Genomic DNA, 26,218 nt, shown 5'->3' on the forward strand with positions numbered 1-26,218 from the left:
GAGAGAGGAAAAGAGACCAGATTAAGGTGGGTGCTTTTGATTTCAAGTAAACATTTATCTGTACTTATATTTGTATATTTGTGTAAATACAGACACAATCATACATATATGTATTCCAACTGACACAAAAGTGATGTTAGTACATACAACAATTCAGTGTCAGTGTAAAACCCCTGTACTGAGACACCAATTAAACCTCAAAAGTTTTATGTTAGTTTAGGTTTGCGGCCACAAAATCAGGACGCTAATCTGTACCTTTCAATGTGGTTAATTTGAAGGCCATAAATGTACAGTAGGCATTGATAAGCGATATGTATGCAAAATAAAATAGTTAATATTAACAATCATAAAGATCAGGAAAGGCAACGTTGAGAACTGCAACCTTAATTTTATGCCATTACCTTCACTCACTTCTATTTACATGATGAACTACATGCATTCTCCCGCCATGTTCACAACCCGTGCTTAAATGCCAGATCGACTCCGCAGCCCCACAATAACATTGCGAGGATTAGGGTACCACACATGTGTACCTGCAGCATATTCATGCATGTTTCCATAACTTCTGATGTTCTTGCACCTTCATACTGAAATTCCATTCTTCTGGTGTTCTAGACTTTTAACCTTACTGTTTCTATAAACCACATTTTTTCACATGAATGAAATTGCGTTACTTAGAGGGACATGTATAAATACAATCTGGCATATTGAACCCACATTGCCAAAATTCAAAATAGGAGACTTAATTTGGCCTTATCATAACTTTTGAAATATTGTTTTGTTAGCTACATTTGTGATTACTAAAGACTAAATAACACGTGATGATTTAAGAGTGCATTGTAAACAGGTTTCCTGGGCCTTGAGCCGTGCTATGTCAAATGTTTGACCATTTAAATGTATTACCTATTTCCGATTATTTTAAACAGTTCAATAATTAATTCTGATATTTTGGTCTCTATAGGCCTGATTCACAAAAATGTTCCTTAGAACAAAAGATACTCTAATAAGTTTACTCCTACATTTGGAGTAAATCTCTCTGACGTTTTAGGAATTCACACGATTAATTTGTGGAGTATTGCTAGGAATTTACATTACTTTCAGTTTCCCATGAGTGATCACATACATGACCCTTTATGTAGATTTACATTTCTGCATGCGGAAATCTGACTTTCAAGGACATTTGAACTCGTAAACTTTTTCTGTGTCATCTCCGAGGCACGGGAGCGTACTTTTTCTTCTGGGAAAACCTCTTCTTTTACACCCACATGAACCATTGGGGTGCTTCCTATTCTCAACCTGAAAACGCATAATTAATCACCTCGGAGAAGTACATTTCCTAGAGTTTTCAATGTGGGAAACCACCAGAAAACGTTTTGTGAATACTCACAAAACTTGCACATTTGTGAGTGTTTAAAACTTTTCCTAGTGTATCATCCCAGAATTAAAGCAAACTCGCCTCTTTAACCAAATTTGCTCATGAGAAAAGATCACCATTTACATGGACATTCTATGCCGCCTCTTGCGAAGATTAATAAAAACCCCACCGTTTCTTAATCTGTGAATCAGGAGTGGGACTTTTCTCTCCCAAATGAATATATATATTTGTGCACTGAAGTGAAATGTGGGTGAGTAAACAGCTTTGTGATTCAGGCCTAATATGTTTACTTCAATAAACATCATGCCCTTATTAGACTAAAATAACAAGCAAATCTTAACCTAAGAATAAGACAGCTATAATTCCGAGAGAATATATGTCAAGCACACTCAAGGAATCATTTAGTTTATTCAACAAATGCCCCTGCGTCTACATCTGCGTTTCTTCTAAATGAAAAAAAAAAAATTTAAACAAAAATATCAATTTTCTTAAACCATGTCTGCACGTAGTACCTTATTTCAAACACAAGACTGGCTCATCTTGTAAAAACCAGGAAAAGTAAATCTTATGTATTAGCAGTATGTTCATTAACAATGTGCTTAACACTCACTCAATATAACTGATAATGCTGCCAATACTCCTAAACGTGTGTTAAAATTCAGCTTGTTCACAGATTCTTGGTGTTTCCCTAGAAGACCAACAGCCCTCTCCAACCCTAATTGTTCTCGATATTACCTCTGGTGTGCCTCCTAACCAGCGGGAAAAGGCACTGCTGTTTAGGTCTGGCTTTAGACAGGACCATTTGATTGTAGCAAAACTATATAGATAAAAACACTTAGTTACAGGGGCTTTAAGCCAGCCCTCCTCATCCGTTCGTGGATAGTTCGCTCATTCACATTTTTGTTCCACTCATCACAGCATTCAACATAGGGCACAGGGTCAGCCCATTTCAGCCATTGGCTTTCTTCTCTGTGAATGACGGGATTCTGCTCTTGGACCATCTGCACTTACTCAGAAAAAGAGGCCCACTTCAGTGCCCAGGACTACATTTCAATTTTCTTTGTACTTTTTTTGTGGCGGGTTGCCAACTCCTCCAACATCGCTCCTGGGCCAGTTGCCTCACTTCATATGCACGCATCAGGCACACAGTTCTTTATGTTAACTGTAAAAAATGCTGCTTACTTTTTATTTTATTTTATTATTATTATTTTTTCTAAAAGGCCATAGAGTTCCCCAACAATGGACCGGGCAGCTTGTGTGCCTCCATTTGCGCTTATCACATGCATAATTCATTCATTTTTCATGCACGCCAAATGGGCACCACATGTACATGCACCTGCAAGCCTCCACATGCATGGACGGACACCTTTGATTTTTTTTAAATAAAAGTAAAAACTCAAAAAAAAAAAACTGCCAATGTCAAGGGGACATTGTTTGAATAGTTTTTGTAATAAACTTTTACAGCAACAATTTACTAAAAAAAACAAGCACTGTGCAATTTAAAGTGTTAGCAACTGACCCTGACCTTTTGGCTTAGCCAATGATTGTTACTTTGTGAGGTTTCCACTTTTATACTGAACACACTAGTGGTGAAAAAGGGAGAATGGTAAGAAGAGTTTCAGCAAGAGGGGCTATTTTTATTATTAATTATTATCGTACCTTATGTAGAAATCTGCATGTAGCTCACAAGCATACAATCACAATCACCTCACAATCGGCCCTTAGACACTTTCCCTGACAAAAGAGAAATCACTGTTTACGTGCACGTACGCATATTCACTTCACACACTGCCCAAAATAAGCACACATAATTGACATGCATATGAAATCAGACACATAATTCACATACACATGCAATCATTTCACATAAAAAATCCAGTAACAAAAGATTTTCACTAGACATGCACTTATACAAATCACAGGACAGACATCCACACAAGGACATCATTTTAAAAAACACAACTGCCACACACTCCAACAAAGCACAGGTCAGGCATGCATGTTCACACACACAGTTACTCACTATTTAACGTACAAAAAATAGCACTTTGCAGTGGAAAATTAAGTTAAGCTGATGCTACAAGAGGAACAATAGTGACATGATCAAACACGGATCATACAAATAGCCTTTTTGCTGGTGTTTTCCTGACTCTGATGGTGCCCTGGGTATTGTTAACCAGTCCCAGGGTCTGTACTCTGTGTAAAATGAATATGCAACTTAGGCTAATTATAATTGGCTATATCAAACTACTTATAAGTCCATAGTATATGGTAGGACATGTAGGTTTAGGGGCCCCAGCATAGGTAGTGCACCTAAAGGTGCACTGCTGAGGTGCCCAGGGTCATTTTAAAGGCAGGCATACCTTGCTGGCTGTTTTTAAACGAAACTTATATGCATATTCAACTTTGGAATTAAAAGTACTTTTAAAGTCATAAACTACCTTACTTTTACACACGTCACCCCTATGGTTGGCCATAGAGAAAAAGAAGTGGGCAAAGATTGAACAGAGAGACGGTGCAGCAAGAGAATTTGTGGTCTCCATGGGTGGTAGGTTCAACCCCAGGTTACCCAAGGCAGTTGTTCCTGCTTATGTAGAGGGGGATGACATAGACAAGTGGTTGGAGGCCTTTGAGAGGGCACTCCAGATGAGGGTTCAACCCCAATAATGGGGATCACTCCTATGGGAGTTGGTCCCAATATCTGGGATGGATACGCTCCTCACCCTAGGGGGGGGAGGAAGCAGATTCTTATCACAGCATAAAGAGATGTTTAACCAAGAAGTTTGATATGACCCCAGAGCAGTACAGAATAAAGTTCAGAGACACCGAGAAGGTCAATACCCAGTCTTGGGAGGACTTTGTAGACACCTCACTTTAGGCCCTAGAGGGCTGGAAACATGGCAACAAATTAAACACTTATGAGGAGTTATACAATTTGATCATGAGAGAATATATCTTGACCAATTGTATTCAAGAAAGGTTATGCCAGCATTTAGTGGACTCTAAGCTGACCAATGCCAGAGAGCTGGGGGAGGCAGCTGATGAGTGGCTAAAAACAAGGTTCGTTGTCAAGTCTCAGGGGGGAGACTCCAAGGGGGGGTCAGGTCCCCAAAAGCCTAAAGAGGGAAGTGGTAAGTCCACCACAAAGACTCCCTTGGTAACCCAGAACCCTCAGAAGGAGAGGAGTAAATCCAACTCCCACTCTGACAAACAGAGGCACGGAAACCCAGAATTAGAGAAGCTCTTGGACAATAAGGCCTGCTTTGACTGTCAGCAGACAGGTCATTTCAGAGGAGATGCCATTTGTCCAAAAAAGGTGGTTAGCAGTGGGCTGTCTAGTGTAGCCATGGAGGAGGACTCCTCAGATGATGAGGTCCTCATAGCATTGGGCTGGAAGACAGGACCAGATGGTAAGCTGGTGATCCCTGAAGGGGTGGGAGTAGGCACTTTCACCCCATTCAAGTAAATAGGATCCCTACCACTGGCCTCAGAGACACCTGTGCCAGTCACACTATAGTGAGTGACCGGTTGGTGACACCTGACATGTATGTCTCAGGGGAGATCAGGAAAGTCAGGATAGCCACAGGTGAGGCCACCACCAAACCTGTAGCCATAGTGCCCCTAGAAAGGGAGGGTATTCTTGACTGGGTCAGGGTGGTGGTCAGTGCTGACCTCCCCCTAGACTGTATTCAGGGCAATGACCTCGCAGAGGTGAGTCTGATTCCAGATAGGGCGGGCGCCCCCCAACCCATAGTCCTGGGGAACCAGTTCCTACAGTTAGAAAACAGGGGTCCCCAAGAAAAGAGAAGAAGAAAATAAAGGGTAGGTCACTCTTAAAGAGTGCTCCAGTGAGCCCAAGACCTTCTGCCCCAGTGAGAGGGAGCCAAGAGTTGGCACTAGTGAGGCCTCACCTGGCCCCAAGGAAGTCCTGAGTTGTCAGGCAGCTGTCCAGCTGCAAGGTGTTGCCCCTGCACTGGCAGAAAGGAGAGTGGAAGGAGGGTGTCTCCCACAGGAGGTGGCAGCCCCCCATTCTAGACAGCAAGAGGGGTGCCAGGACCCCACAGCAACACCTAAAGCAGTTCACCCACCTGTCAGTGGAGAGGTTAGGGTGTGGTTTTGGTTGCTGACAGCTGTCAGTAGCCTCTGCTGGGTGCTGACCTTCACTGCAGCACTGCACTTGGCCTGGGAGGCAGACCCCAGGGTCAAGAGCAAAGTAGGCCCCCCTGACCCTGTTGGTCATGGTGGGATTGCTCAATTGTTGGGTGACCTCTTTGGGTAAGCTAGGTGTTGCCCTAGCAAAGTTATGGATAGGGGAGGTGGGTGCCTCACTACCCAAGTTGGCAGAGAGAGGGGAGGAAGACCTCCTACAGGGAGGTTTCAGTTTAAAATGGATAAGTGTTGGGATGGGTTCACTACCCAGAGGGAGTGACCATGACAGGAGGATGTAAGGCAGAGTAGGCCCTGCAAAGGGACAGCCAATTTTCTTCACTGTCTTCCTCGCCTGACAAGCCGGGAAGATTCTCCCAGGGTTGGGCAGAGTCTCCCGGTCATGTGGGCTGGGGGTTGAGGGGCGAGAAAACAGGACTGATTGGAGAGGCTGCCTAATTTTTTGCCCCCATTTTTCACTTTTTGCTGGTGTTTTCCAGACTCTGATGGTGCCCTGGGTACTGCTAACCAGTCCCAGAGCCAGTACTCTGTGTAAAATGAGTATGCACATAGGCTAATTATAATTGGCTATGTCATCCTACCTACAAGTCCCTAGTATATGGTGGAGCATGTAGGTGTAGGGACCCCAGCATAGGTAGTACACACATAGGTGCATTGCTGAGGTGCGCAGGGTCATTTTAAAGGCAGGCCTGCCTTGATGGCTGTTTTTAAACTAAAGTTATATGAAAATTCGACTTTGGAATTTAAAGTACTTCCAAAGTCTTAAACTACCTTATTCTTTACATATAAATCACCCCTAAGGAGTGCCCTATGTGCCCCTAGGGCTGGGTGCCATGTAACTATAAGCAAGGACCCTATAAAATTGTTTTATAAGCCCTGGTGAGGTAAAAAAGCCAAATTTGTTTTTCCCTCACTGTAGTGAATGGCCTCCATAGGCTAACATGGGGAGACTTCATTTTAATTAACAAAGTCCCCAGAAGAGACTGTTATCTTGAGTTTGGTATCAAATGAATTGTTATAATAAATCCTACAACTTGCCATTGCTGGATTTAATATCAGGTAGAGATTTTTAAAACTCTACCTGAAAGTTACCAGCTTAAGTTCTGTAGTGCCCTTCTCTGATTGGCCATTCTCTGGCAGCCTGGCCAGGCTTGATGAGGTATGAAGTGGCCTGGGCTGAACACAAAGGATGTGCCAGGGAGAGGAGATCTGCCTCAGCAGATGGTGAAACAGGATGCGGCGGGGCAGTCAAACTGGTCTTCAAAGGTAAGTTGGAGCAGCTCAGGACCTCCCCCATTTCTTGCAACCCCAGACAATTAGGTGCCCTCTTGACTAGATTAGGAGAGAGTAGGAGAGCGATGTGTTTAGGATTTTTAGCTACACCTGTGGGTGAGCTCAGTCAGATCTAACTCCAAAAATCAGTTTCAGCCATGATGTATTTTTGAAGAATCTTGCTCCCTGAGACTGATTTTTGCAACACTTCCCAAGAAGTGGTCATCAAAGGGAGGAGGAGCCTGTGGGGACAGTCAGGCCCCCCTGCTTTCCACCCCAGGAGCAAGGATAAATATGGTAGAGCTGCACCCACACCTTAGATCCCTACAAGGAACAAGACAAGAAAGAAGAAGGACTGCCCTGCTGGACCCCTGAACTGCACCTGGACACTGCACTCTGAAGGACTGCACCAGCTTCACACGTGGACTTAGCCTGTCTTTAACTGATTCAAGAAGGGACTTCCTGTTTGTTATAGGTACAAAGGAGCTGCCCAGAGTCCCCTGCATCAAGTTCTGCAAGCAGAGCCCAGCTGACCAGCGTCCAGTGGCCATTAGAGGATTCTGACCAGGTGCATTCTGGGAATTGTAGTCCCGACTCTTAAGGAGCAACTCAGACCTTCTGGAACCTTGGATCAAGTTTAGTGTGACTTTGTTTGAACCTTTTGAGCGCCAGTTACCTCTATAGACTAGAAAACATGTATTCTTTAAAAATGTATATCTCCGGTTCCCCTTATCCTTTTTTAACCATTTTGGTGTCATTTTAAAGATAAAATATAATCTATTTGTATAAATTGGTGTTGGATTTTATTGTGTTTTGGGTTTTACCTATTTGTTGTTTTGTGATTTTTAAATTCTTTACACACTTGTCTCCTAAGTTAAGCCTTCTCAATTGTTGCCAAGCTACCAAGGGTTGAGCTGGATGTAGTTTATTGAGAACTAACTGGACCCAAGTGTAGGTTAGTGGCCTATTGCTAGGTATAGGTACTTACCTGCCCTTACCAATAATCCACTTTCCAACACCTCCCATGATCAAGAAGCACACAGTTTGTACAAATAGGATCCTCCAGACCTCCCTCTCCTCCCACCTTGTTGCCACATTTTAACTGTCATATGGAGTGATCCAGTGGTGGTCTTCATCACTGATCTTGTTCAATGTATGAATTTATGTAGAAGACCACTGGGGACAGCACTGCTAGAGAGAGAAGATAACCATACAGAAATATGCTGCTAATGCCAAGTTGTTCCCAGAGGTTTCTTCTCAGAATGGCAATAGGCAGTTCAGTCCATTGCAAAAATGTATACAGCATCACATTCGCTACACCAAAATCCCAGGAAGATGGAGTTTTTGGAAAGCAACACCAAAGATGTCCAAACATGGCCAGAGGCCATCTAAAAACCTTTTTGGATGTCTCCTACTAATATCCTGCAATGCAATGCAGCATAATACTTCATCATCTAACATTCTAATCTAACTGTGCACAATCCAATTTCAACAGTCTGCCTGTCTTCAATTTATGTGCCATCTGCAAATCTTGTAGTTAAAACAAATCCCAATTAGGCCACTGATTCTGCCAGAGGACTCCAAGAAGATTTCATAACAGAATTTCAATCTCTGGTCTTCTTGTACAATGATGAAGGCAACATCACTTGAACTGGCTAACCACAGCATTCCCTCACTCCAGGAATGTCATTCTCCATACACTGCAAGACAAAAACAGCAACCACATCTCCCCTATTAGTGTCTCCCACTGGAGTCGAGGAATCAATTCAGGAATGTGTTTTATCACCGGTTAGCAATAAATCATCATCAATATTCACATCATCACAACAAATGGATAGTACCAATCAGACACTGCAGAACAAAAGTTACTTCTAGAAATGTCCATGGGGAAAAGGCAAAAGGGCAAATCAAGACTTCAAAAGATATGTCCCACGGAACTCTCAGTGAAGGCTTTATCTTCCAAGTCCTATGGAATTATGCCAAAATATGATGCAGTGATGCAGACTCTTCTTGTCTTTTAGAGAGCTCTGAAAGCGAGTCTCATTAAACACGATTTTATCTCTGATAAGACATAAGCTTTACCCTACAACTGTGTTGTTTAATTTCTCATTGGTTCTGGTTTCTGACTGTAGCTTGCTTTATTGCTTGTATTAAAATATGTCACAAACAAACAAGTTACTTACCTTCGGTAACAAATTATCAGGTAGAGTCCCTTACCTTAGAATTCCACGGCGTCAGCTTCGAATCCAGAATTTTTCTGCTGAGCAGTACCTTGTGCGCGCTGTCAGGTGGCGTCATTCGGATCTGCATGCATCGTCCGGCTCTGCTTGGCGTCGTTGGAGCCGTCTGTGACGTCACGGTCTGCTATATAGGCACCACCCCGGTGCACGTACGTCAGTTCTTTTCCACAACTTCCCACAGCAGAAGCGCAGATTCGTGGAATAACCAACAGCATTTCAGTTCTCCGCTTGATTGTCTGAATGAAAAAAGACATGACTTTAAGAAAACCAAAGTACCAAAACATGATGGGTATATATATATCCGCAGAGTGGGGAGGCTTGGGTGGGTGTAAGGAATCTGCAGCTAGATAGAGTCTCTACCAGATAATTCATTACCGAAGGTAAGTAACTTGTTCATCTGATAGAAACGTCTAGCTGCAGATTCCTTACATTAGAATAGATATCCAAGCTATAACTCCTGGTGGTGGGTCTTGAGGATATATTTTACACCAGGAATGCCCCTCTCTCCTCACTTGGCTATCCAGGCAGTAGTGTTTTGCAAACATGTGCAAGGAAGCCCACGTTGCTGCTTGGCAGATGTCAAGAACCAGCATGCCACAAGCTAATGCAGTGGTACCAGCTTTTGCTCTGGTAGAGTGAGCCCTCAAGCCCTCTGGAGGCCGCTTCTTGGCCAAAGCCTAGCAAACCTTTATACAGAGAACGACCCAGCGCTTACTGGACAGTTTCTGTACTGCCCGACTCTTCTTTGCACCAACGCATCCCACAAAGAGTTGGTCCTCCACCTGGAACTCTTTTGTGCGGTCAAGGTAGAACGATAACGCTGTTTGGGGCCAGCCAATGGAGACACTCCTCTTCCTTAGAGGGTTGCGGTGGCACAAAGAAGGTGGGCAGGGTGATATTTTGACCCAGATGGAAAGGGGTCACCACCTTGGGGAGGAAAGAGGCACGAGTTCTAAGGACTACTTTATCAGGATATATCGTGAGATACAGCGGTTTCGATGATAAAGCCTGCAGCTCACTCACTCTCCTGGCAGATGTAACTGCCACAAAAAAGGCTGTTTTGATAGTAAGCAGCCAGGGAGGACAGTTATGTAAAGGCTCAAAAGGAGCACACATTAGGAAAGTAAGAACAAGATTAAGATCCCGCTTGGGCATGACAAAAGGCACAGGTGGAAACATATGCACAAGCCATTTTAAAAATCTTTGTACGATGGGAGACTTGAACAAAGATGGTTGGCCGGGCAAGCGTAGAAAAGTCAATAAGGCAGCAAGCTAGCCCTTGAGAGTCCCTAAGGAAGAACCCTGTTGGGCGATAGATAGAATAAATAAAAGGACATTAGATAGAGAAGAAGAATGAGCATCAATAGACCTCCCTGTACAATATGAAACAAAACGTTTCCACCAGCAGGCGTAAATTGACTTAGTAGAGGGACGCCTGGCTGCCAGAATGACATCACATACTTCAGAAGGGAGGTCATAAACTATCAACTGTCACCACTCAACCTCCACACATGAAGCCGCAAGTTTGACAGGTACGGGTGAAGAACCTTCCCCTGCTGCTGCGACAGAATATCCTCCAGAAGAGGCAACCTGATTGGAGGACTGATGCTCATTTTGAGAAGCTCTGGATACCAGACTCTCCCTGCCCAATCCGGAGCCACTAGGATTACTTGGGCCCGGTCGTTCTTGATTTTCGTGAGAACTCTGGGTGGAAAGGCATATGGGAGGCCTAAACTCCACTCGCAACGAAAAGCATCGCCTAGCGATAGCCCCCTTGGAAACTCCAACTTGCAAAACTGCTGACATTGCGCATTCTCTAAGGAGGCGAACAGATCTAACCAAGGCTCTCCCCACTACTGAAAGAGTCCTTGCGCCACCTTCGGATGGAGATACCATTCGTGATCCGCTAAGCATCATCAACTGAGTACATCCCCCTGGCGTTCAGAGAACCCGCCAGGTGTTGAACCACCAGGGTTATGCCCTGCGGTTCCAGCCATGTCCTGATATACAAAGCATCTTGACAAAGGGTCCACGGCCCCACACCGCCCTGCTTGTTGCAGTACCACATTGCAGTGGTGTTGTCCGTGAACACCTGCAGTACCTTCCCTTTCACAACAGGAAGAAATGCCTTTAATGCTAGTCAGATCGCCCGAAGCGCCAACAAGTTGATATGGAGCCCGGATTCCGCCGGAGACAAGAGACCCCTGATCTCCACCTCTGCCAGATGTCTGCCCCATCCCAGAAGTGACGCATCTGTCACTACTGTGAGATCTGCTTGTGGAAGGGAGAGGAGTCTGACTTTGACCCAATCGCAATTCACTAACCACCACTGCAGATCCTTTGCAGTCCTCTCCGAGATCTGAACTACGTCGGTAAGATTTCCCTGATGCTGTGCCCATTGGAACTTCAGGTCCCTCTGCAGAGCCCTCATATGCCACCTGGCATGCTTGACCAATAGGATGCAGGAAGTCATGAGTCCCAATAGCCTCAGAGTCTGTCTCACCGAAATCCAGGCTAGAGGCCAAAACATCGGTATCATAACCTGAATATCCTGGACTCGCTGCTCGGGAGGGTAGGCCCGATACTACGCTGTGTCCAGAACAGCTCCAATAAAAGGGAGCCTCTGAGAGGGAGCCAGGGGTGACTTCGGCACATTGATAGGGAACCCCAGCGAATGCAGGAGGTTCGCCGTCGTCTGGAGGTGGGTGATGAGAGCCTGGGGCGTCGGAGCCTTCAACAGCCAATCGTCTAGGTAGGGGAAGACTGAAATCCCTGGCCTGCGCAGATGAGCTGCTACCATTGCCATCACCTTTGTGAACACCTGAGGGGCACTGGTGAGACTGAAAGGGAGCACAGTAAACTGAAAGTGCTCATGGCCTACCTTGAACCGCAAGTAACGCCTGTGGGCGGGCAGGATAGGGATATGAAAATACGCATCCTGCAAGTCCAATGCTACCATCCAGTCTCCTGGGTCTAGGGCAGAAAAGACCTGAGCAAAATAGTGAGCATCTTGAATTTCTCCTTCTTGAGGAAGAGACTGAATCCTATATTAAATCCTATAGGGACCCTTGTTATTTTTGGGTATCAGAAAGTAGCGGGAATAACAACCACTGCCTACTTCTGACATTGGGACCCTTTCTAAAGCTTCCTTGGCCAAGAGAGCCATAACTTCTTCGCAGAGCAAAACCAAATGGTCCTCCATCAGCCGCTCTTTTGTCGGAGGGATAGAGGGAGGAAAAGACTGGAAGGGGAGGGAATAGCCTTTCTGTATGATCTGCAAGACCCATTTGTCCGTTGTGATGGAATGCCAGTGAGGGAGATGAAATTGAATCCTCCCTCCAACTCGACGGACATGGTCCTGCAGAACCACACTAGGAGGGCTTGGGCGCAGTGGAGGGAGGGCTGTGTGGTGGCTGACCGCTGGCCAGACCCTCTGGGTCTGATGGTACCACAACCACGTCCTCTTCCAGGATGGTGTGAAGCCTGAGGACGGTGGCTGAGTTGTGGCTGGCGTGGTACTGTGCCCCTGCTCAGCAGAAAAATTCTGGATTTGAAGATGATGCCAGGGAATTCTAAGGTAAGGAATCTGCAGCTAGAAGTCTCTATCAGATAAAAGCCTTTTCAATTACACATAAGAAACTGATCCACCTAACTGCAGCCACACAGACTCTCTCTCTCTCACACACACACACACACACACACACATTACTGGGCCTCTAAGTTTGAGAGAGTGAGATAAAATTTAAAATTGTTCTACGATCTTCGACACATCTTATGGCCAACATGAGTACCAAACATTTCTAGTTTTCGTTATCGCAAAAATGCCAAACGCCGGGAAAAAGCAGGCACTCTTAAGACTTTCCATGCACCTAATGGATGCTGGTGTGCTTCCCTGCAGTAGTAGCTCCACCCTCCCCATCTGTCTGCCACAGGAGTGATACTTCATTCACATTCGAGGCTATTTGTTTAATTCAGTCTTTTCAATAGCGTATAAAAGCAGGGTTTTGTGCTGTATGATGACCTGCATTTAGAACACTCATGGCTTTCCAATCACCTTCTCCAAAAAAGTCAATATTTGATTTCACATATTAGAAATGTCTGTGGCAAAAAAACACAAGTTACTATAGGTGCATTCATGCAAAAGTCTCCATTACACTTGTTGCAATAAAACAGGTGGGAATAATTTACAACTTGTATTACATTTTCTGCACTATATTTCCAGTACTCTGAAGACTAAAAAAGGGACATATTCGGCTTCATGGCCCCCCCCCCCCTTTTTGGGCAAAATCGTCTAAAATTTTGCAAGAGTGCTTGAAGATGTACATAATATACAGTACATATAACGAAGGACTATAAATGACAAAACACTAATTGACTTTGCTTTCAATCTTCCTATATTGTGCCTGAGGTGGTGGTGTAGCCTTTTTTTGTATCAAGAATAAAATCCAACTGGATGATTTTCACACTGTTATTCCATTTAGTAATTGCCATATGCAAGTTTATGTCCCGAGACCAGGGCCGAATTTACAACCTTTGTGACAAAATAACTTCCTTTCCACCAGGAATGACTCTCAGGGCTTTGAAGGGGAGGGGTGGCGCAGTGCGGGGAAAGGCGAGGGGGGGAATTAGAATACACTTACCTCCTTTACTCGCCGCTGTGACCACGCTGCTCCTCTTCTGCAGGCACAGACTCCCAGCCTCCTTGCGGCCAATGCTGACGCTGCTCAGAGCAGCGTTAGGATTGGCATAGCGCCCAGCCAGGGTGCTCCCAGGTACACAAGGAGTCTGTGCCTGCTCTCTCCAGCCCAGCACTGAGCACAGTGCGCATGTGTGTTTGGCCAGCCCGAGACGGACGGCCAAACATACATGCTCACCAGGGGAATGCTCTGTGCATTCCCCTCCATGGCTGTCATCCCCAATGCCCCGCCCCTTTTACTACAAAACATCGTTTATTATTGGTTTGTAGTAAAAGGTTCGCAGCTGCAGCTGCTGGCGGGGGGTGGGGGAATGCTCCTCCGCCATAACGGAGGTGCCGCCACTGCTAACGTTCATGGAGAACATCACCATCTACTGGAACAAAGAGGACAGCAATGCCAGCTGATCAGCAAATGTTCTCCTAAAGCTTTGGCACAAGCTAACCCATTAAAGAGTAAATCTATGACCTACGCCACATGGTACAGGTTGTGGTAATCCTCATCTTCTGCCTTCTCTAATCTATGCACTCATCAAGTTTCCTTATTTCCTTATGTCACTCCATTCCATATTATCTCATTTCATATTCTTACTTTCATTGGGAACACAAAAGCTTGCAATGCTAGTGACACACCAGGAATGGAAAGGGTCTGTTGCTGGCTTTGAGATATTATTCACCCTGAAGGTGCCATTGGTTAACTTCAAATAACCAGTGAAAAATACACTAATGGGCATATTTAAAGTCCTCTAGCACCACCCTGCACCATATTAACGTCAATATTTTTTACGTTAATTTGGTCCAATAAGGCCAAAATCCCTGTGCCGTATTTACCGAGTAGCGCAATGCATGCATTGTGCCACTCTGTAACCCTTTGTGCTACATTACGCCTGCAACAGGCATAATGTATGCAAAGGAGGCTTCTCCCATTAGAAAACTGGAAACATGGTGCAAGGAAATCTATCAGATTTCCTTGCACCATTTTTATGGCACTTTTAACACCTATTAAAGAGTAGGTGTTAAAAGGGGGCTTCCATTCTTTAGAATGGGCCCCTATGTGATCTGCAGGAGTAGCGCCAATATTTTAGCGCTACTCCTGCAGAGTACATCAATAGCGTCACGAAAATGGATGCTATTGCCCAATAACCTGTACCATGGTGAAACCTTATTTTAAATACGGCGCACACATGGCGGTGCACTCGGAGCAGCACCATTTTCCATAAATCTGGCCCTAAGTTTCTTTCCTAACTTTTACAAATCTTTGGAAGTTCGATTGCTGACCAGAGGGATAACTTGCAGGAAGTGAAAGTGGCACTTGAGCTAATTCTTTGTCAAAAAGAAACTACAAAGCTTGCAAGAGATCCCAAAGAGAATTCAGGAAGGTACATTTGGAGCAAAGAAAGCCTAAATTACCTGCCAAACTGGGAACAATAACAAAGGAATCTTGCAGCTGTTGGAAATTGTCAAGAAGCGCACCAAACCCCAATGAGTGGATCAAGAAATCTCAGCAATTAATTTGGCTGACTAAGTCAAACATTTGTTCATCAATTAAACGTGCAAGTCTCCCAAGTCACACAACTGACAATCTTCTTCTATTCACTGATGTTTTATCAATCTCAAGCGTTTGTCAGCTCCAAAGCTACATTGACTACAGTGGAGTAGCGTAAGACGGAGGGCCTGCCTGCAGAATGTGTTGCAGGGCCTTTAAGGCTACGATAAATCACTGATATTCATAGGTTTTGGGTTAAATGGGGGCCCCTGAAAGATGGGGGTTGTGGGGAATCTTGCACCACAGAGGCTACAAGGCTCTGAACTGCACTCATGATGACTGACGTGCGTTCTTTCTAGGCTCAAGTCCATCTGGGAGAACAAAATTGCACCATCTTACATTCATACATCTATCTTACAAACAGATTCTTTATTTAAGGGTTTGGCACAATCTTTGAGACATACAGATATCACCCAATGCCTAATATGTCAATTTTTCAATTAGAACCATTCAACGTCAGAACAATGTTCACTGTACACATTCTCAGAAAAATATGTAAGGAATTACCATCAACCAAACCACTGAAGGCTTAAAATCTCAACTACAATGGACAGAAGACTTTAAAAGAAGACTCCTAGAGAATCTTTATTCCATCAGGCCTCTCAGTATTTTCGAACACGGTTGCCCATCAATTTGTTATTGAAACAGCCCATGCCTGGTTCGTCTCCCTTCTATTTGGGAGGTCGCAACAAGTAAAAGCTGTATGCAAGAAAAATTAGGTAATCAATAATAAAAGGTCAAGCTATATTTACTTGTGAAAAAAGAAAAGATTAATATTTTATATACACCCAACCAGGAGATTAGATGTTGCAAGCAGGTTAGTTTGATAAAGTTTACTACCACAGCCATAGAATGTCATGAGATCACACAAACAGCAACAGGAAGACTCACCGGATATAGGCAAACATATACAGGACCTCTATTAGAATGTACACTATAACAGGTCTTCCACAAAGGATAAGGTTCTTCACCATTTACCATATCCCATCTGTTAAACCTGACAACCTTAGGATGCTCACCCCTAACTTTTTGACTGCCTACCTCCACTTTTTGGGCACCGTTTTTCCTGGTTTTAGGACTCGGCGCACTTTACCACTGCTAACCAGTGTTAAAGTGCATATGCTGTCTCCCATAAAACATGGTGACATTGGTCCATACCCAATTGGCTTATTTAATTTACTTGTAAGTCCCTGGTAAAGTGCACTACACGTGCCTATGGCCTGTAAATTAAATGCTACTAGTGGGCCTGCAGCACTGTTTGTGCCACCCACATAAGTAGCCCCTTAACCATGCCTCAGGCCTGACACTGAAAGGCCTGTGTGTGCAGTTTCACTGGCACTTCGACTTAGCATTTAAAAGTACTTGCCAAGCCTTAAACTACAATATTAGTCACCCCTAAGGTAGGCCGTAGGTGACCCAGAGGGCAGGGTGCTATGTAGGCAAAAAGCAGGACATATGTAGTATATATGGCCTGGTAGTGTAAAACTCCTAAATTAGTTTTTCACTGCTGTGAGGCCTGCTCCTTTCATAGGCTAACATTAGGGCTACCCTCATATACTGTTTGAGTGGTAGATTATGATCTGAAAGGAGTAACAGGGTCATATTAAGTATGGCCAGAATGGTAATACAAAATCCTGCTGACTGGTGAACTTGGATTTAATATTACTACTTTAGAAATGCCTTTCTCTGCACTTAAATCTTTCTGTGCCTACAATCCACGTCTGGCTAGGTTAGTCGACAGCTCCTTTGTGCACTTCATTCAGACAACCCCAAACACAGGATGCTCAGTCACACCTGAACCCCAAACACAGGATACTCAGTCACACCTGCACACATCTGCATACTGAATGGGTCTTCCTGGGCTGGGAAGGTGGGGGCCCTGACACTTACATTTCAAAGAACAGTGGCATGCCCTCACACAATAGACTGCCAAACCCCCCACTGGGACCCTTGCAGACAGGATGTAACTGAAAGGGGACCTTGTGCAATTCTAAGCCACTCTTTGAAGTCTCCCCCACTTCAAAGGCACTTTTGGGTATTTAAACCGGGTCCCTGACTCTACCACGTCAGACACTTCTTGCCAAGATACCTACTGGGAAAGGAGCTCTGAACCAGAACCTGCAACTTGCTAAGAGAAGCTTCCTGGCTGTCCAAAGGACTCACCTGACTGCTTTGCTGTAAAGGACTGCTGTCTTGCTGTTGCCCTGCTGCCTTGCTGCTCTCTGGCTCTGCTGAGAAGTGCTCTCCAAGGGCTTGGATTGAGCTTGCATCCGGTTTTCTGACGTCTCAGGGCCAAAAATACTACATCTCTGCAAAGAAATCCTTGTGCAGTGACAATTGACGCACAGCCTGCTAGAATCGACGCACAGCCTGCCCTGCGATGAGAAAATCACCACAAGGCTGAACTGGAACAATGCAGCCCGGCTCCCCATTGCGACCGTAACTTCGATGCACGGCCCACTGGATCGATGCATAACTGAGCCGTAACGATGCAGCCCGACTTCCCGCGAGAGGAATCGATTCAGCATCTGCCATGCAACAGAAACTTCCCCACATTGCCCACCGGATCGACGTAGCTCCAGTGACTTCGTCTTGCACGCCCTGGATTTCTCTGCATTGTCCCCGGGGCTTCAAAATACCCCGCAACCCGAAGAGGATCCAAGTCTGCATGCCGGAAATCGACGCAAAGCCTTTGCAGCGTGGAAAAACATCAACACATCATCTGTGTGCGGCCGGAGAAACCAACGCACACCTCCCCGTTTTCCATGCATCTCCTCCTCTGCAGATAATTTATATGCAAACCAGGTACTTTGTGCTTGTAAGAGACACTTATTGCTTTTTAAGAACTAAAGACTCTATTTATCATTATAAAAGTGATATTTAAACTTGTATTTATCAAATCTTGATCGTTTTGACCTTAATCTACTCAGATAAATATTCTATATTTTTCTAAACCTGTGAGGTGTATTTTTTGTGATGTTTATACTGTGTTATTGCATGATTTATTGCACAAATACTTTACACCTTGCCTTCTAAGTTAAGCCTGTCTGCTCAGTGCCAAGCTACCAGAGGGTGGGCACAGGATAATTTGGATTGTGTATGACTTACCCTGACTAGAGTGAGGGTCCTTGCTTGGACAGGGGGTAACCTGACTGCCAACCAAAGACCCCATTTCTAACACCATCGTTCTTAACACGGCTTCCACCAACACTTTGAGACACGTCTCCTCCTTGTGAAGAACCTCACCTCACACTGTGGTTAACAATCGTCATTTCAGATAATGAAAGTTGAAATTTATTATACAGCAAATATTCCTGTCCATAACATATTTGGAGTCATTTGCAAGGGAATGGCCAAGCTAAATAAAGCAGTTGAGTATGCCATAAAACAGAGTTTCTGGAGTAACCACCACTTTATTTGTACTTGTTACTTCAAGCCTCATCTAATTAATTATAAAGATTTTATGCAATGGGCACCATGCCTGTATGTGACATCTGGCGACTCTGATTTTCCCTACTAATACACAGTTTTATCGTTATTCCCTGCTCATAGACAAAATTATTGTCTTCTGTTCAGACCACAGCTTAAAAGTTTACTGCAGAGCACACAGAAAAAAATTAAGTAAATGTCGGGCTTTATTTCTGAGACCGAAATAGATGTTGGCTACTCACACTCCAAAGGTAGAAAAAGTTATTACCCCTTGATACGTATAAACAGGCAAAAAACCATTAAAAGCCCAAGTCCTATCTGGACATTTTAGACACTACTTGTACCACATTCATGTTTCTGCGTGAGTGAGGCAGAACCTGAACTTATACATGTGTTTCAAAGATAATTAACTCAATTTTGAATGAGCCATTTTCGATAGATAAGTTCTTAGAGAAACATATATTGAATGGGGCGTGAAAATTCTGACTTAGCAAGTGTGGCTACGTTTTGTGGGATTATTCAGACGTCTGAAAGAAAGACTGGGGCCAATGTAAGAATCCAATAAATAGTCAGAGGAGGCACATATGTTCCATTTCCAAATCATTTATAAAACACTGAATCTCAAGGGTATCAAAGTGTCTTCGTCACAAAGTAGCACCCAGACCAGTCGTAAGGGATAAGGTGAGTTTTAAGTAGTTGTTTAAAGTGTTTTAGATCAGTCACCTGTCTCAAAGCCTGGACTAATTCGTTACAGAACCTAGTTTCTACAGTAATTATAACCATGCCTCTCTTCCATTATGGAATACAGTACTTAATGCAAATTAAAATAGCTTCAGCAGGCCATAAGACTCGCGTGTGGGTGTACTAGCCAGAAGATCAAACCCAATGGTCTGACCCTACCTTATATAGGAAGTTGTGAATAAGTACAGTGCCATGAAACACAATCCTGTTTCAAGACAAGGGATGTGTATGACCCAGACAGTAGAGGGAAAATGATGCAATTTGTCTATACTGTACACTACTCTCACATCACGATTCTGAATCATTTGGTGCTTATTCAGTAACGCATGAAGAGGCTGCCAGGTTAGTCAATTCAAGATCCTTTAATGGCACAGCTGATACTTGTTCACTAAGGAGTGCGAATGACATCTCACCATAACTTCTGACACACAGATCCTCCTACATTAAAAAAAAGCATAAGGAGTGTGAAGGTGAGTTTGGGCAAGGGATCCTTCCCCCAATTAAAAAATTACCAACCACGGAAACAGTGGTCGGTGAGTTTCTTGTGGTGATCAGTCCTAGAATTGGTTAATTTTCCCTATCTGACTGCTGGCGAAGGAATCCTTGAAGTAGGAGATAATGCTGTTAGTTACACCAGCAAGTCAACTGAAACAGACAGATCTAATAAAACCCATAGGCAGGCAGATGCTTTGCCGGCCACCCACAACAGCTGTACCCTAACATCTAGGAGCACGAGTTCAGGCTAACTACACGGTCATAAGTCAAACAACCTGTCTTCCATCAAAGCGCTATCTTCAACATGGCAGGAAAGTTGAGAAGGCTATGCTTTTTCAAAACTCTTTGCTAAAAAACTCTAGCAATAGACATGTGAGTAGCTAGGTCTGAGGTATCCAGGACGGGCTATTTCCCATAATTATGTTATCAAGGCTTGCTTACAACACTCAAGAATTGCATTTTCAGTCTATGAGAAGTTAATAATTTCAGCAATTGTCAAAGAGAAGAGTCATCATATTTCTTAACAACAATTGAGAGATAGGGATCGCCTGAACAATTAGTGAAATTCATGGCCTTAGTGACAGATTCATCTTCGACAATTGTTACCGGCACAAAGATTAATTCTGGCACCAAATCAGTTTTTGGACGAGGTAGAAAGGAGTACTGGTTGGTCCATGGCCATAAATTAAGGGTACCCCTGGCCTTAACTTCTTGGGTCATGGAGGCTGTGCCAGAATAGAAAGCAACCAGAGGGTGGAATAGCTCTGTCTACTTATAGTAGTTTTCACCCATTGTCGTGGCCTGAGCAACCCACAGCAGCAAAAATGTGGAGAGGCTGACAGTGGGACAAAGGAGTTAACCTTATGATACTGTCAAGGCGTCAAATGATTTGTAGTGTCATTTCCCTGGTATTTTGGTTAGTGGACATCCACAGGCAGAGCTTGAAGGTGTATAGCTGAAATGTCTTGAGTCCATGGTGCCAGATATTACCTCATGATTTGCTGCAAAGTGCCGAAATGCTGACTCCTATGCTTGCAACCCTACGAAGAAAAAGCTCCAGATGCTTAGGTGAAAACAACTGAGAATTAGACGGTCCTGCAATTGCCACCTTCAGACAGTTGACTTCCCAAAAAATATTAAAGATCACTTTCATACAGTGATCAATGAGTTAGATTATTTCTGTACAATAACTCTTTTCAACTTGCAGAACTGCAACAGTGTAAGAAAGATGGATCGAGTTCACAATAACTCTGTCCTGTTCCGAGACTCATTTCAGATAGCCCCAGGATCCTAAAGTGAGTGTACCTTGGCTTTTAAATACCTTACCAAACCAGTAAAGTAAGCCTAAGAAGAGGTTGCTGTATCCCTTGTAGTTTAATCGTCAATACATTCACTACATTAAGTAGCGTAAGGTTATTTTCCTCTACAAACTCATCAGTGGGACGCACTTTAGGACTGTATGCTCTGTAGAAGAGCTTCAATTTCGTTTGGATGGAAAAATATCCAGAAATACTCATTGTGTGAAATGTACATTTTTCCTGGTTTGTCTCATGGTGATGTGCGGCTAAAACACCCAAATATGCTCCCCGGGCACCACAAAAAACTGGCAGATTTCCAGCTTAGACTGCCCACATTTTCAAAAAAGCCCAAAATATTCAGACAGGTAACTCCGCACCAGTTCGTTGACTTCTTTGGAATTACCACGCACAACTGCGTTTTTTAGCCATTGTAGGCAGATGCTCATCTGGTGAAATTTGGGGTTTCTGGCACTGATTTGCACCTGCGTCACACAGTCAAAAAAATTCACCCAATCCTTCTTGTAAGGCAGGGGATCGTTTTGAATATGTGGGTCAGTGTGATTCGCCCCCTTGCCTCTCAGAAAGGGGCAGTCAAGCCAGCAAGTGACAAGGACGTGCTCCATCCATGGAAGCCGCAGCTTATCAAGCTAAATAATAGCAAGCCTTCAGAAGACAACATCTAATCCAATATATGGTCTTTCACAGGGGTCACTGACTTTACCCACTGTTAACAGGCCAAGGCTGTCAAGTGATCAGAACCTGGATGACCACTAATGGCCCACAGGTGAAAACCACAACATTTATGATGTGGCTATTAACCTCAAACAAAGAGTGGACCAGATATGCCAATTAGTCCTCCGATATTTTGGGACAGCAGAGAAGTACAATTATTCAGGTTTTCTTATCATTAATAGGGCTTTATTTGCAAGAAAAAGCTTTGAACGATCGATAGGCAGGCAACTGATCTCGATTAACCCTCTCCCAACCTGATTTACTACTACATATCATCCTAGCTCAGTTTCTCGATTAGCGGACCTGCTGAGTGGCCCTTAAACCAGGCTCCTATAATTGCCAAAATATCAATACTGCCCACCTCTAGAATTAAATTAATATTATAAGTGAGTGCAATGGTTGAACAAACATCTCTCAGGAAGATATTTACATAATGAGATTTGTTTAGAAGTCAGCCATCAATGGTAACAATTGGCTGGTGATGTGAGAGAAACGTAATGCGAAAATGATTCTAGTTAACCTTCTCTACCGCAACCGTAATTTCAGATGAAACTGGAACATTAATTGTGCTCAAGTTCAATATATCATCTGATCTTTGTTAGCGATTGGCCTTCCTATCTAAGGTCAAGTGCTAAAAATTAGAATGGCTATAATTGTGCGAGGAGCACCGAAGCGCTGATAGGAGGGTGTAAACTGCCTCTGTGCTCCATTTAGGTATGTAAGGCTTGTTTTGCTCCACTATCAGCCCCGAGTCACCTACATGAAATCTGCATGGATCTGAAGAGTTGTAAGTCACTATGAAGTGTGAGCTATCCGTCAGAATCTAAGTTATGCAGATTCCTCTTCCACATTTGTAGTTTCAGACGGCAGTGATTACTAGAGCTTTACCTTCTGCAGCCCTTGGGTGGAAACTTTATGAAACAGTTAAAAAGAGGGACGGTAGGTGAGGCAAGTACATTATGAGAGAAAATCTGAGACATTACCAAACTTTGATGAATAAGGCCCTTATTAAGAGTGGACAAGAATAATCCCCGTGATTTCTCTGCCCCTTGAATTACTGTTATCAGGTATCTATGTAAATCCCTGGATGGGGAAACGACAGGGAGTACAAGGTTTTGGGACACAGCATGCAGGAATCAGTGTGTCCAAGCGGATTCGTGCATGTTTTCCCTGGTGTTTCACACAGAAATTGCGGCTGGGGCCCGTGTCAGCAGCCAGACCAAGACAAATGTTTCTCGTTGTGACCAACAGGGCCACTGGTCCCTAATGCATGCCACTCCACGTGGAAGTGCAGGCTGCGTGAGCTTGGCGGCATCAGCTGGGCAGCCCATGCATGGAGGTCGCTGAGGGGCACCAGTCGAGTTCTCGGGCAAATCACTGAGACGAGGTGCAGTCTCTCTCCCCTCCATACTGCTGAGTAATGGGCCCCGGGGTCACTGACAATGATCGCTTAATGGGCTCGGGTGGTGGCGATTTCCACCTTCCTTCCCCAGGCCTGACTCGAGCCTCAGGGCTGGGGGGCGGCGTGGTGATTGGCAGAGGGTCCTCCTGGGACCTGTGTGGGCGATCCTGAACCATGTGGCTGTATCTCGCCTAACCTAGGGGCGGTAGCTAAAAAGTGCTCTCTCCCATTGTATGGACTGGTTCATTTGGGGCCCAGAGGGCCAGCTGTGATGGCTTACGGGCCCCCACACTCTCACTGATTCTTTCCCCCTGGGATGTGGACCTTTGGCACTTGGATAGCCCTAACGATATGAAGTGGTGTCGTTCTGCAAATAATTAATAGACACACTGCTTTGGGTCTTGCTGAAAGCACCCTCTCCATCTTGAGTCATCTGGGGCTGCCACAGATGTCCATTTCTGGTCGGAGTTCTGGAAAGGGTTTTCAACTTCACTTGCTGCCCGCACCCTGGATACCCGCAGCGCAAGCGGGTGAATGACAGAGAGAGGTGGGATTCCCCAAGGCTACTGGCACATTTGGTACCTGGTGGGGGACACCGACTCCTCCTGTCTCCCCTTCAGCTGGCCTTCATCTGACTCCACCAGCTAAGTTTGCTGGTCGCTTGAACTTGAGGTGCACTACTAATTTGGATTACACTCAAACAGTGACAACCACTATCCCTCCTCCTACAACACTTACAACTTGAGGACCCCCACGCTATAGACGAGACAAACCTCCCCTTCTGGGAGCACAGCAAAATTGTAAAGTTTATGGCCCTGGCGAGTGAATCTGGTGAGCTGTTGGGGGGCCAAAGGGTTGGGGGGAGGGGGGGATGCGGTCTTCTCTTTCAGGGCAGAAGATGCAGAGACTATCCTTCAAGCCATTCAGGCATCTCGCTCTGCTCTCAACTCTAAGATCAGGGAGGTTGGAGTCAAGGTCATTCTCTTGCGCTTATACCTCCCTGGTGTGTTTGAGAGGGTCTCTCAGGTGGAAGGTCACATTTCAGAATTAGAGAATATGGTACGGGGACTCTGCTCCATGTTCACCTGTCTCTCAGCAACATCCAAATTATTGGAAGACTGTATGGAAATGCTGAAAATAGAACACAACACTGCAGTCTCCACTTTGTGGAGTTCGCTGATGGGGTGGAGGGTTCCACACCAGATTTTCTAAAACGCTGGATTACTACATGGATACCCGCTGATCAAGTTTCCACCTGCTTTGTCAGTGAATGGGTGCATAGGTCTTTGGCACAAGGACCCCAGCCAGGTGTGCTCCACACTCCTATTACCAAATTACTGAACCATGGGCACCGGGATGTGGTCCTTAAAGAGGGGTGCAAACTGGCAGAGATTTTATTTCAATTGAGTGGCATCCTATTTTTTTTCTGGAAATCATTTAATACATTCCAACATAAACTCGGATCACATAAGCTCCAATATATGCTCACGTACCCACATCGAAACTTAAGGTGATCCACAATTTTAAATCCCATCTATTTTGAAACTCCAGAAGCTGCATGGGAATGGGGGATGGAACAGCGCCCTCTCCTGAGCCATCTGACCCCTTTCCCGGTTCTGTGGCTTTCTAGAATGACCGGGGTGTGGAGTGCGTCCTAAAAGATTTAGAAAATGACATTGGTGGCGACTAGTGACCTCATCACATCATAGACATCCTTAGACTCCGAAGATGTTCCTACTAATTTTGTCCCATGTCCAGAACAGGACTCAGCACACAAAGCTTCCTCTCCTCGAGACATAGTGCTGCGTGCAGCTCGAGGAGCGCAAACTACTGAATGACTGACTGCTGTAACCCATTACATGTAACCTGTCAGCACCACTATATCCATTTACGATACTCCTGCATGGGATACATTAAGAACTCTAGGACTCACATCATTTTTTTTTTTTTTTTTTTGCTGGGAGGCTGGCAATGCTTCTTACACTTCAGTCTTCACAGGCCTTTCTCATACCAATCACACTGCGATCCTTTCAACCTCTCTTGGCACTAAGTAAGATCATCCTGAAGATAATCCTGCCCCCCCTGATATACCTCCATAAAACATCTGTTGTCAAAAGACTTTCATTTTTGATTTGTATTTTTGGGTCATTAAAGAAGTAATTTAGCTTGGGTAGACATTGCTAATCCGGGCTGATTATTTCTGGACAACCTGTTTTAAAAACTGCGGATGTGTTGCAAACAATTTGAGTGAACGTCATTACCCAGATCAAGTGGTTAAAACTGCTTATAAACGAGCCAAGTATTGTAATCTGGACACATTATTGCAGACTAGTCCTCGTCCAACAGATAATAAGCTGACCTGTGTATCCACATTCACTCCATTGTCCAACACCATTAAGAGGGTAATCAATAAAAGATGGAACATATTGTGTAGTGGAGGTATAGATATTCAGAAACCTCTTTTTGCTTTCAAACAAACGATCAACATTAGAGATATGTTGATCCATACCCGACCGTGTCCTGGGGTCACTCCTGGTAGACAGAAGGCTTTGTGGGATATTCCACCGGTTGCAGGCCATTTCCCTTGTGGTAACTGTAATGTGTGTATACTCACGAAATGCATAGATACCCTCGAACTTGGCACAATAGGCACATGGCGGCTACTGAAGCACACCAACTGTAATACTCGCAACTGTGTACACTTGATTGTCTGCCCGTGTAATATGTATTATGTAGGGATGACTACGAGAGCGGTCAAATTGCGAATTAACGAAAATCGGAGTAACATTAGATGTGGCCGCTCCACTACCAAACTTAGGGGGTTATTC

General features: G+C 44.4%; 1 protein-coding gene across 2 annotated transcripts in view; it reads right to left on the reverse strand.

Annotated features, from left to right (window-relative positions):
- Positions 1–26,218, reverse strand: part of TFB1M (transcription factor B1, mitochondrial) — a 391,094-nt gene that overhangs the window by 135,489 nt on the left and 229,387 nt on the right. The gene's annotated exons all lie outside the window — the stretch shown is intronic.

The sequence above is a fragment of the Pleurodeles waltl genome, chromosome 5 (assembly GCF_031143425.1).
Source record: "Pleurodeles waltl isolate 20211129_DDA chromosome 5, aPleWal1.hap1.20221129, whole genome shotgun sequence".
In the NCBI taxonomy this organism is placed as follows: Eukaryota; Metazoa; Chordata; class Amphibia; order Caudata; family Salamandridae; genus Pleurodeles; species Pleurodeles waltl.